General features: G+C 38.5%; 1 protein-coding gene across 1 annotated transcript in view; it reads left to right on the top strand.

The window, feature by feature from the left end:
* Positions 1–10633, top strand: part of LOC103254469 (calcium-dependent secretion activator 1-like) — a gene marked incomplete at its 3' end in the record, with an annotated part of 117644 nt that overhangs the window by 36771 nt on the left and 70240 nt on the right. The window lies entirely within an intron of this gene.

Genomic DNA, 10633 nt, shown 5'->3' with positions numbered 1-10633 from the left:
GTGGTACATATACACGATGGAATACTATGCAGCCATAAAAAAGAACAAAATCATGAATTTCGCAGCAACCTAGATGGAACTAGAGTCTATAATACTGAGTGACCTCTCACAGAAACAAAGATCCGAGTATCACATGTTCTCACTCATAAAATGAACCTTAAACATCCAATGCAATACTATACAAAAATGACTGACCGTACTGGGAAACTAGGGTGGGGAGAGGGAGATGGGATTAACAGTAGCAAATATCTGTCTGGGAATGGGGAAACACCCCATATCAACAGGGTGCCTGAATGAAACGCAATTGTATACCTAACGCTTAACTGTACCTCACAACTTCACAATAAAAAATTTTTTTTAAATGGATTTATATTTTGCAAAGATCTAGAGTACTTTCAATTTTAATTATATTAAAATCTCTAATATATGATACTTAGTAGTTTATATTCCAAACGATGAGTCTTTCTCCTAAATATTGTCTAAATATTGTCCCTCCTTCCAAGCTAATGGAAATAAAATTCCATATTTGAACTCTGATAACAGACCAGATTATGATACTACATGCTGTTACCAGTGCATATTTGTGTAAAGGAATTTTAATTGGGAAAACATTATACTCTCTTGCCTTAGTTTTCCCAAATGCCAAATAAGTTCCTAACCTATACCATTAGATCATTCTCTATTATGTCACTGGACCTAGAATTAAATACAAATTTGATACTTCCAGGAAAAACAAACAGATGGGAGCAGCAAAGGAAATTTGATAATAATATTTATACTAGTGAATACTTGGTGAGCACAGACTAGATCCAACTCCATGTTAGCTGATATACATGAGATTGTTGAATCTAAGCCTCACTTTGTACAGTAATATTATGGCCCATGTTTCAGAAGAGGAAGGTGAGGCATGGAGAGAGGAGGTGAACTGCAGATGACTAGAGGGGGAGCTAAGACCCTGACAAATGTCTGAGCTCAAAATTGGTGCCCTTAACCACTATGCTTTTGCCTCATTTTGCCACTGAAGAAGGGCCAGCACCCACTTGATTTAGGGAGACTCAGAAGACCAAAGATCTAGTTTTAACTTTCCATAACCAGTGTGGTGGGCCTCAGCAATGACTTCGTTTCTTTGCTTCCTTGTCTATTAAAAGAGGACATCTGCTCAAGTGTGTTAGACCTTGTTTTAAGCCTAAACTGCCTGATTTATTGAATAGCCCATCATCTCCATCCAGTTGGAAATGATAATCAGTCATTTTAGCGACAGTGAGTAGGATTAATTGAAAGCCAACAGCTTGTCCATTTATGGATATTTACATTTTGAGATGCCTCAAAGTAGGTGCTTCTAGACCAGAAAGACACAGCCAACATGTCTAGAAGAGCATCTCTTCATGTTGTATGGGGTTATTGTAAGATTTCTCAAAGGTCTAAATTTGTTGAAAACATGACTTTTTTGTTTTCTTTACCTACGCTTGTGATTTTCATTCTTCTTACAAAAAACCATGACAGAGAACTTAGAAAATACAAATAAACAAACAACAAAAATTTGAATCATTACTAATCACATCAGGAAGAGATAATTTGGTGCACATGTTTCTAGTACCCTTTTGTCTGTGCATTATAAATGTGCGTGTGTACCTATTTTGAAAAATGAGATCATACTTTACAAATGGTTCAGGATTTTCTTAATCCTGACTGAAACAGTTTTCTTAAAAGCAATCTTATACAGAACCCCAATAGATAAATAGATAAAAAAATAAGGACACCCCTTTGGGGAAAAGGGTGCAGAGGGAAATGAGTGAGCCCAGGCTCAGTGCCAACTTCTCTCACTCTTTCTCCCCTCTGCCCCCTACAGGAGATCCTGAATCACTACTGCGCTCTTTTTCTTTTAATATCCATTAAGATCCCAGTACTTGGATAATGAATATCTCCTCCAGAACAAAAATAATATTAAAAGGTACCAGTGACTATAGGAGTTGAAACTATCGATTGTTAAAAGTCTAAGAAGAGTAGACAATTCTGTGCTATATCTTTTCCTGGTCAAGAAAAGTGGTCTGTACTTTCCCTAAAACCAGACATTAAAAGAGAATTGGGGCCCAAAAGAAGGCACCTTATGACTTTCTTGCTGTTTCCTAATTGTAGGCATACAAGTATATATAAAAACACTCTGTACCTAAAAGAAGCATTTCCTCCAAAAATGAACAAGAATAAGTTGTTGGTTGTTGTTGTTTTTCTAAAGAAGTGGAGGGGTTCTTCATTCCATCTAAGCAGAGACGAATCTGTAGCCAGCATGAAGCAGATGGCCCCCTTCTTCTCTGCCTTTTCGTTTTATGCCTGTGAGACTGGGAGATTTTTCAGCAGTTGCAATAGCTGGCTTCATCTATCACGCGAGGCAACGCCTCAGCGGCAGCAGCTTGTCTTCTTACATTTGGGATCTATAGATATGGACTAAGCAAAACTTTGTGTTTTCATATCAGAAGCTGATGATGAGGGATGTAAGGAGAGGCAGAGTTAAATAGATCCTCCCTCGCTCTCCATTTCTTAGTCCTACTGATAACAAGTGTGCGTCACTTTGAAATTTATGGTGGTAGGTTAAAAAACTCTGTTCCAAAGGTGAAATTTATTATCTACGGTGTCCTCTGGTGGAATGAAACTACCTTCCTGGTCACATTTTATATCATCCAATGCAGTGGTAGTGTCTTTATCTCACAAAAAGATCTATGTACAGGGTTTATGGATCCTGTTTTAACTTTGACATTTGTGCGTGTGTGTGTGTGTTGGAGTCTCACTCTGTCGCCCAGACTGGAGTGCAGTGGCCGCTCGTGGCCACCGCAGCCTCAACCTGCTGGGCTCCGGCAATCCTTCCGCCTCAGTCTTCCGAGTAGCTGGAATTACAGGCACATGCTACCACGCCCAGCTGATTTTTTTTTTTAATTTATTGTAGAGAGGTCTCGCCAAATTGCCCAGGCAGGTCTTGAACCTGCGGACTCAGGCAATCCACTCACCTCCCAAAGGTGCAGGATTACAGGCTGAGCCACTGAGCCCGGCTAACTTTGACATTATTATACTGTGTGCTCTTGGGCAAGTCCTTTAAGCTCCCTACTCCTCTGAGCTCATAATGCCATTTTACTTATCCCTTTAAGCTTAACATAAACACTCTAAAAGATTTGCATGGCCGGGCACGCTGGTTCAAACCTGCCATCCCAGTACTTTGGGAGGCCGAGGCGAGAGGATTGCCTGAGTTCAGGGGTTCAAGACCAGCCTGAGAAATTATGGCGAGACCTTGTCTCTACAATAAATCAAAAAATTAGCCGGGCATGATGGCACATTCCTGTCATTCCAGCTACTTGTAAGGCTGAGGTGGAAGGATCACCTGAGCCTAGCAGGTCGAGGCTGCAGCAGCCGTGAGCATGCCACTGCACTCCAGCCTGGGTGACTGAGTGAGACTGACTCAAAAATAAAAAATAAAAAAATTTTTTAAATTAAAAAATTTGCATGGATAGGCAGCTTTCAAACCTAGCTACACAATAGGATAATCTGTGGTATTTTTAAAAATGAGTAGTTATTTCTGTACATACTTACCTATCTACAATGAAATGTAAGCATCTTGAGGAAAGAGACAGATACATAATGCATCTTTATCTTCCTACCATCTTGTCTTAATTACTTATTAGCCATGAGATCTTGGACAAGAGGCTTAACTCTTCTGTATCTCTGTTTTCTCATCTGCCACAAATGAACAAGAATACAAATATACACAGAGCAGGGTGGTACTAAGATTTAATGAAATTGTTTATGTTTGGCGTATAGCACCTAATAGTTGGTCAACTCAGATCAGCTGGGCAATAAAGTTTTGCTGAGGTTAATATCTTCTGTGTAGTGATTTTTCCTTTGTTGGGTCACTAATTTATTCACTCAAATATTTTAAAGCACTTCCTACTATAGTTCCAGATATATAGGAACCCAGATACTGTAGAGAATATATTTGTGAAATTTACATTCTAAAAGATCATATCTGTGACCTTATTTAATTTTTACAAACACTTGGATTTTCTTATCCCCAAATCAAATGAGATCCTGAAGGTTAAGAGAGATTAAATGATTTACCCGAGACCTCACAGTAATTTTCTGATAGAGCCATGCCTGCAGTCCAGGTTTCAGTGCTCATTCCAGAGGAGAAACCCAGCATCCTGATTCTTTAGTCAGTGACTGTGGCAATGGAGCTGTAGTCACAGAAGTAGCCTCATGTAGGGGATAAGAATGTGGTTTCTAAAGATGGATTGTCTAAGTGTGACAGTTATGTCACACTGTCTAAGTGTGACAGTCTAAGTCTAAGTGTCAGTCTAAGTGTCACACTGTCAAAGTGTCAGTCTAAGTCTAAGTCTAAGTGTCAGTCTAAGTGACAGTCTAAGTGTCACACTGTCTAAGTGTGACAGTCTCTACCACTTATTAGCTGTGTGATTTTGGAAAAGTGACTTCACCTCTCTGTGCTTTAGTTTTCTCATCTGGAAAATGGAGATAGTATTTACTTCAAAGAGTTTTTGTAAGTTAAGTATACGTAAAGTTCTGCCTGCCATCTGGCACATGACACATAATAGATATAAGTTCTTATGATGCTTATTATTGTATCTATTGAAAATGAATAGTCTCTACTTAAAAACTACCCAGGACTTTTGGGAGGTTCATGCACTGCTATCTTTAAAATGGGGTAGAGGTTTGTTCTGTAGCAAACTTCCCAGATTATAATCTTTGAAATGTACCCACTTGTCTACAACTCTTTGTCTAGGAAATGCAATACTTTTGGCCGTTGTGTGTATGAAGAAATAAATCCTCCCCAGCACATTTAAATTGTTCCATGGCCAACAATTTGCTAAAAAGTTCACAATTTGCATGAGGATATGTGAGGATGTTATATGTCCACTTGTAAAAAGACTGACTGGATAACAGAAATATTATATGGCATCTGTAGCCTGGATATGGACGAGAAAGAAATCTCTAATCAAGTCTCCACAAAACATATGGGGTCCTATCTTAGGAGAGAAATATTCAGGCCCAGCACGCACCATCAGTCAGTGTGATCACTTTAACATCATTGAAAAGGCCATGTATTGAGAGATTTCTTCAATTATGTCTGTGCAGCAACATAACACCAACTTCCTATAGGGAGTCTTTGCTTATGACTGAGTGGAGTTGTGGGGTTTCTAATTAATTTAGCTTCTAGCACTCTTAGCCATTATCCCTTCATCTTGCTTGTTCTATATTTTCTCTGCTAGGGAAAAATGGAGAGGAGAGAACAAAGTCAACAGCACAAGTCTTTTCAGCATTTTTCTCACTTGGTGCACCAATTTGGCTGATAAGCACATCCAAGGGGGAAAATAGATTGTTAGCAGATGATTGCTATTAAAATGGACCAGGAGAAAGCTTTTAACTCAGATGGGGGTAAATGTTCTCTTTAATGTTGAAGAAGATCCTGATTTGTAAAAACATCACAACTTAGAAAAGAAACTTGGGTGACTTGTTTTCCTATGGACTAGAGGAAACAGAGAATGATTTTCAAGGATAAGTACTAATTGGATCTTTCAACAGACCTCAGAAGTGAGGACCCACTAGGTGCCAGACCTCCATCTGAGACGTGAGGTTGTGTTGCTTATTTTCTCCTGTAATGGAACCATTTCAATATACGTGCTGAGTGTCTTAATAGAGCTAAACACAGGATGGTGTTGCAGCAGAGGGAGGGGAAACCCACCTGCCTGGTGGTGGTGAACAGAAGAGATGGATGAAATCTCAGAGAAGTTGCTCCTGTTTATTGACAACAGGTTGGCTATAGGGCAGCGATAGCTTCTGGATGTTACAATCGAGTGAGCGGTTGAAACGCAACTTCTCCTCTGATTTCTCTTGTCTGTATTTTGCATTCTTCTCAATATGAACTATTTTGTGATCTTGCATCAAAGAGATGGCTGTCATAAATAAGTATTCGTTAACATTGAGTATAAAGCTAGAGAACTAATAATAACCCCATAAAGGCGTGACTTGTTCATTATTCTTGACTCAGAACCAAGAAGGGTGTCTAATAAATGGTAAGCCCTTGATGGGTAGGATGGATGCTGCACCTAGAACAGTGTCCAGTAAATGGCAGAGTCCATGAGTGAGTAGATGCTGCATGCTGAGCTTTGTGTATTTATCAAAGTGTGTTCACATTTATCTATTCATTTCATCTTCACAGTAACCTGTGACATGGGTGAAATAATAATATAATCATCCTTCAGTATCCACGGGGACTTGGTTCCAGGACTTCCCACAGGTCCCAAAATCCATGGACACTCAAGTCCCTTACATAAAATGGCATAGTATTTGCATAAAACACATACACATTTTCCTGTATATTTTAAATTACTTCTAGATTACTTATAATGCTGATGCAATATAAATGCCAAGTAAATAATTATTAATACTATAGTTTTAAAATTTGTATTATTTTATATTTTTTTAAAGTATTTTTTATCTGCAGATGTGGAACCTACCAATATTTAGGGCCAACTGTTCTAAAGCTCATTTGCCTTTTTTTTTTTTTTGACATTTTTTCCTCTTTATTTCAATAACTTTAGGGAGTACAAATAGTTTTTGGTCTGGGCTTTAACAGTACCCACCATCCCCACCTGTGCACATAGTACCCAATAGGTAAATTTTTGTCCTTCCACCCCTTCCCCACTCCCCTCCTGTGAGTCTCCAGTGTCCATCATACCATTCTCTACGTCTTTGCAGGTCCTTAGTGTAGCTCCCACTTATCAGTGAGAACATTTGGTTTTCTGTTCCACAGTTAGTTCACTTAGAATAATATTCTCCAATTTCATCCGTGTTACTGCAAAGACATTATTTCATTCTTTTGGATAGTGGAATAGTATTCCATAGTGTCTACAAGCCACATTTTCTTTATCTGCTGATCAGTTGATGGGCATTTAGATTGATGCCATATCTTTGCAACTGTGAATTGTGCTGAGATGAACATGTAGGTGCAGGTGCTTTTTTTATATAACAACCTCTGTCCCTTTGTGTAGGTACCGAGTAGTGAGATTGCCAGATCAAATGGTAGATCTAAAAAGACTCATTTTTTATGCTGGGAAACCAGGATCTTAGAAGGTATGAAATGCTGGTGTATTTTTAAATCTTTAACCATCATTGGCATGCCACCATTTTCACTAATCCTCAAACTTTTTTTTTTTTTTTTTTTGATAATCAGTCCTAGACTAAGCACCTCTTCATGGCCATGAAATTCAATGCAGGAACTATCCACATAAGGTGAAAGATTAAAGTAAATTGAATGTAAGACAATTTGGAGTGGTAGAGACTATGATGAAATGGATCATGCTTATGTCTTCCAAAGGAAACCAAAATCAGATTCTTAAAAAGAAAATGCAAGTAGCCAAAGAAAGCATTCCCATTAATAGGTAGGACTGGGTCCATAAGCAGCCAGTTTGCAACCCTATTAGAAAAACTGAAATTTAAAATAAGTCCTAAGCAGAATAAATAGAACATATAATTAAAAAGAAATCTGTTCGCATATATTTATATGTTATTAAAAGCACACTTAAATAGAGATATAATTAGGCCCCCAACTGTGAACATATAACTAAATAGAACATTAAAAGGTCACTAATATACAAGATAAACCTAGACCTAACCCCTGTGTAATATAAGACTATTTTGTATTTGTTTGCCCTTTGGTGAAGATTCTAATAACTTACATTTTTTTTAAACCTGCTAATGGCAAAATTTACTAACTTAATGACCAATTTGTTATTTGCCTAGTTCCTTGTCAGTAATCCCACAGTTTTTGCCCAGTTACTTTAAGATACTCTCCTTAATGACTGACACAATGGGAACAGTTTTGTGGAGACCACCTAACCCTGTGTAGGTGCACATTTGATGGCTTAGAATAGCACTATAGTAGAAACAGTGCTGAAATTGCCATCAGGAGCCCTGGCTTCATGACTTTTAAGAAGTGTGAATCATTAACAAAACAAACAACAATAGATGCTGGCGAGGATGTGAAGAAAAAGGAACGCTTCTACGCTCCTGGTGGGCATACAAACTAGTGTAGCCTCTCTGGAAAACAGTCTGGAGATTTCTGAAAGAACTAGAAATTGACCTTCTATATGACCCAGCAATTCCCCTATTGGGAATATACCCAGAGGAACTCAAATCATTCTACAAAAAGATACCTGTGCACATATGTTTGTTGCAGCTCTATTCACAATAACAAAAACATGGAACCAACCGTGTTGCCCATTGAAGCTGGACTGGATAAAAAAATGTGGTATATATACACAATGGAATATTATGCAGTCATTAAAAAGGACAAATATATGAACTTTGCAGCAAATTGGATGGATTTGGAGTCTATCATACTCAGTGATTTATCACAGAAACAAAGAACTGAGTTCCATATGTTCTCACTCATGAGGTAACTTTGAACAATTATAATGCTATAAGAAAGCGATTGGCAGTAGAGGAAAACTGCCAGGGGAGGGAGGGCGGGACTGCAGTTGTGGGAAACTGCTAGGGGAGGGAGGGGCATACCTTATCAACAAGGGTACCTGCATGATCAATGTTTGTATACCTAATCCTGAATTGTACTCCACATCTTTATAATAAATAAATAAATTTTAGAACATAAAATTTAAAAAAAAAAAAGAAGTATGACACCCGAACCCTAACACTTACCTGCACCGGGTATCAGTGGATCTCCATGGGGAAATGGAGGAGTCAACTCCCCCAGGGCACATTTGAAAATGTTACTGAATGAGCTGGTGGTTGTAACAATGACTAAGTAGAGTTCTTGGCATTTAATGGGTGGGAACACAGGATTGCTGTCCTACAACACACAGGACAGTCACACAAAATGAAACAGTGTGCAAGCCAAAACAGACATTCTCTTTGTGAAGTTGTGCTCTAGCAATTTATTTATGCTCTGTGAACCTTGTTTTCCTTATTTGTGAAATGTTCTATTGAGTTTATAGGATTACTATGAAGACCAAATGAGATAATACATGTGAAAGTGCTTCGTAAGCCCTAAGGCACTGTATGCATGGGAGGTATTATCATGCTCACTCTGTTTAAGTGGCAAAGAGAGTCAAAGCTCTTTACAACAAATTGTGGACTATATGGATCTGTAATCACCCTCTCTCTCTTTCTTTCTTCTTCTTCTTTTTTTTTTTTGTAATATAGCTTAGTCTGGACCATCTGGGATAAGATGCTTGTTTTGATCCATTAAAGACTTCTGGTTCTCTCTACTCTGGAAACCCCTCAGTGTATCTGATTTAATATCAAAGCTACTCAAAAGAATGATTTCCTGATTATTCAGAGTCTTAGAAAAATTGAGGCTTGGAATGGTCTACAGAACATACACAGCATGACTGCTAGGAATATGAATTTAGAGACAAAGGGCATTTAGTTCGAGGCCTGACCCCACCATTCCCTCACTAGTTATGAGACCTCAGGCAAATTAATTCACTTCTATAATCCTCAGTTATCTATAAAATGGGTGCTAAAACACACACCTCATGGGTGTTGTGAGGATCAATTGATAGTCTTGGCATTAATCTCATTTTCAGACTTCTTGGAAAGATGTGGTTAGGGATTATGTTGTATTTTCAGTTGTGGGATAGATTCCTTTACACAGTTGGTGAGGGAGAATCAAGAAATAGCACCTCCCTACACCTTCTGTTGTGTATTTTCTGATCTTGTCTACAATCAAATTATCTACTTGTATGTCATATCCAGCCTTCCATCAAAACCATTAACAGTCAGTCAGTTGATGTAAAATTCTTGGCTCCCAGCAGCAGTTTAGGTGTATTTTTAAATATTCCGTCTGGCGGCTCAGAAAAAAAAAAGAACTGAATAGGCAACAACCAGCAGATTTCTTTCCAGCAAAGATCCCTTCCCTACAACCTGTCCACCCCTTTCGAGGAAGGAATAGGTTGGGAGATGCTGTACTGAAATAGCAGAGTGGCCACGTTACCTAGCAACCAACATAAGGATGGGTGCTAGATGTGCCCACTAATTAACAGAGAAAGGAGACCCTCCCTTGGAATGTCACTTAGGCTCTGAGCAAGGGCATCTGTGTTCCAGTGACTTCTATAAAAGGTTAAGAATGATGTGAAAACTCCCCTCTGTTGCTGAGTTCCCTTTCAGCTTCTCAGGAGCCATGGTGACTTGAAGGCCCTGCAAGTGATGATATTTAAAGATATGAAATAGCATGGCTCCAAGTTACTTTTCCCAGACCACTTTCTGCCTTCTTGACATGACATCAACTTAAAAAAAAAAAAAACCTTTTTATTTTGAAATAGTTGTATCATCTCATGGAGTTATGAGAAATAAGAGAGATCCCATGCACCCCAAGTCCATTTTCCCCTAATGGTAACATTTGGCATAGCTATTATACAATATCACAACCAGGAAATTGACATTGATACAATCCATCAACCTGACTCAAAGTGTACCAGTTTTACATGTACCGTGACACCTGTTTTCTGGAAAACATACACCTGTTCTCCTAGTGAAACAAGTCCCTCCTAACTTCAAGGAGGATCTTATTTCTCTTTCTTGTTAAGTCTGATCAATTGAAGACATGGCCAGAGCA

Source organism: Carlito syrichta, unplaced genomic scaffold, assembly GCF_000164805.1.
Source record: "Carlito syrichta isolate Samal-C Ts95f unplaced genomic scaffold, Tarsius_syrichta-2.0.1 Scaffold281334, whole genome shotgun sequence".
NCBI classification, from domain to species: Eukaryota; Metazoa; Chordata; class Mammalia; order Primates; family Tarsiidae; genus Carlito; species Carlito syrichta.
This window is presented reverse-complemented; position numbering and strand designations above follow the sequence as displayed.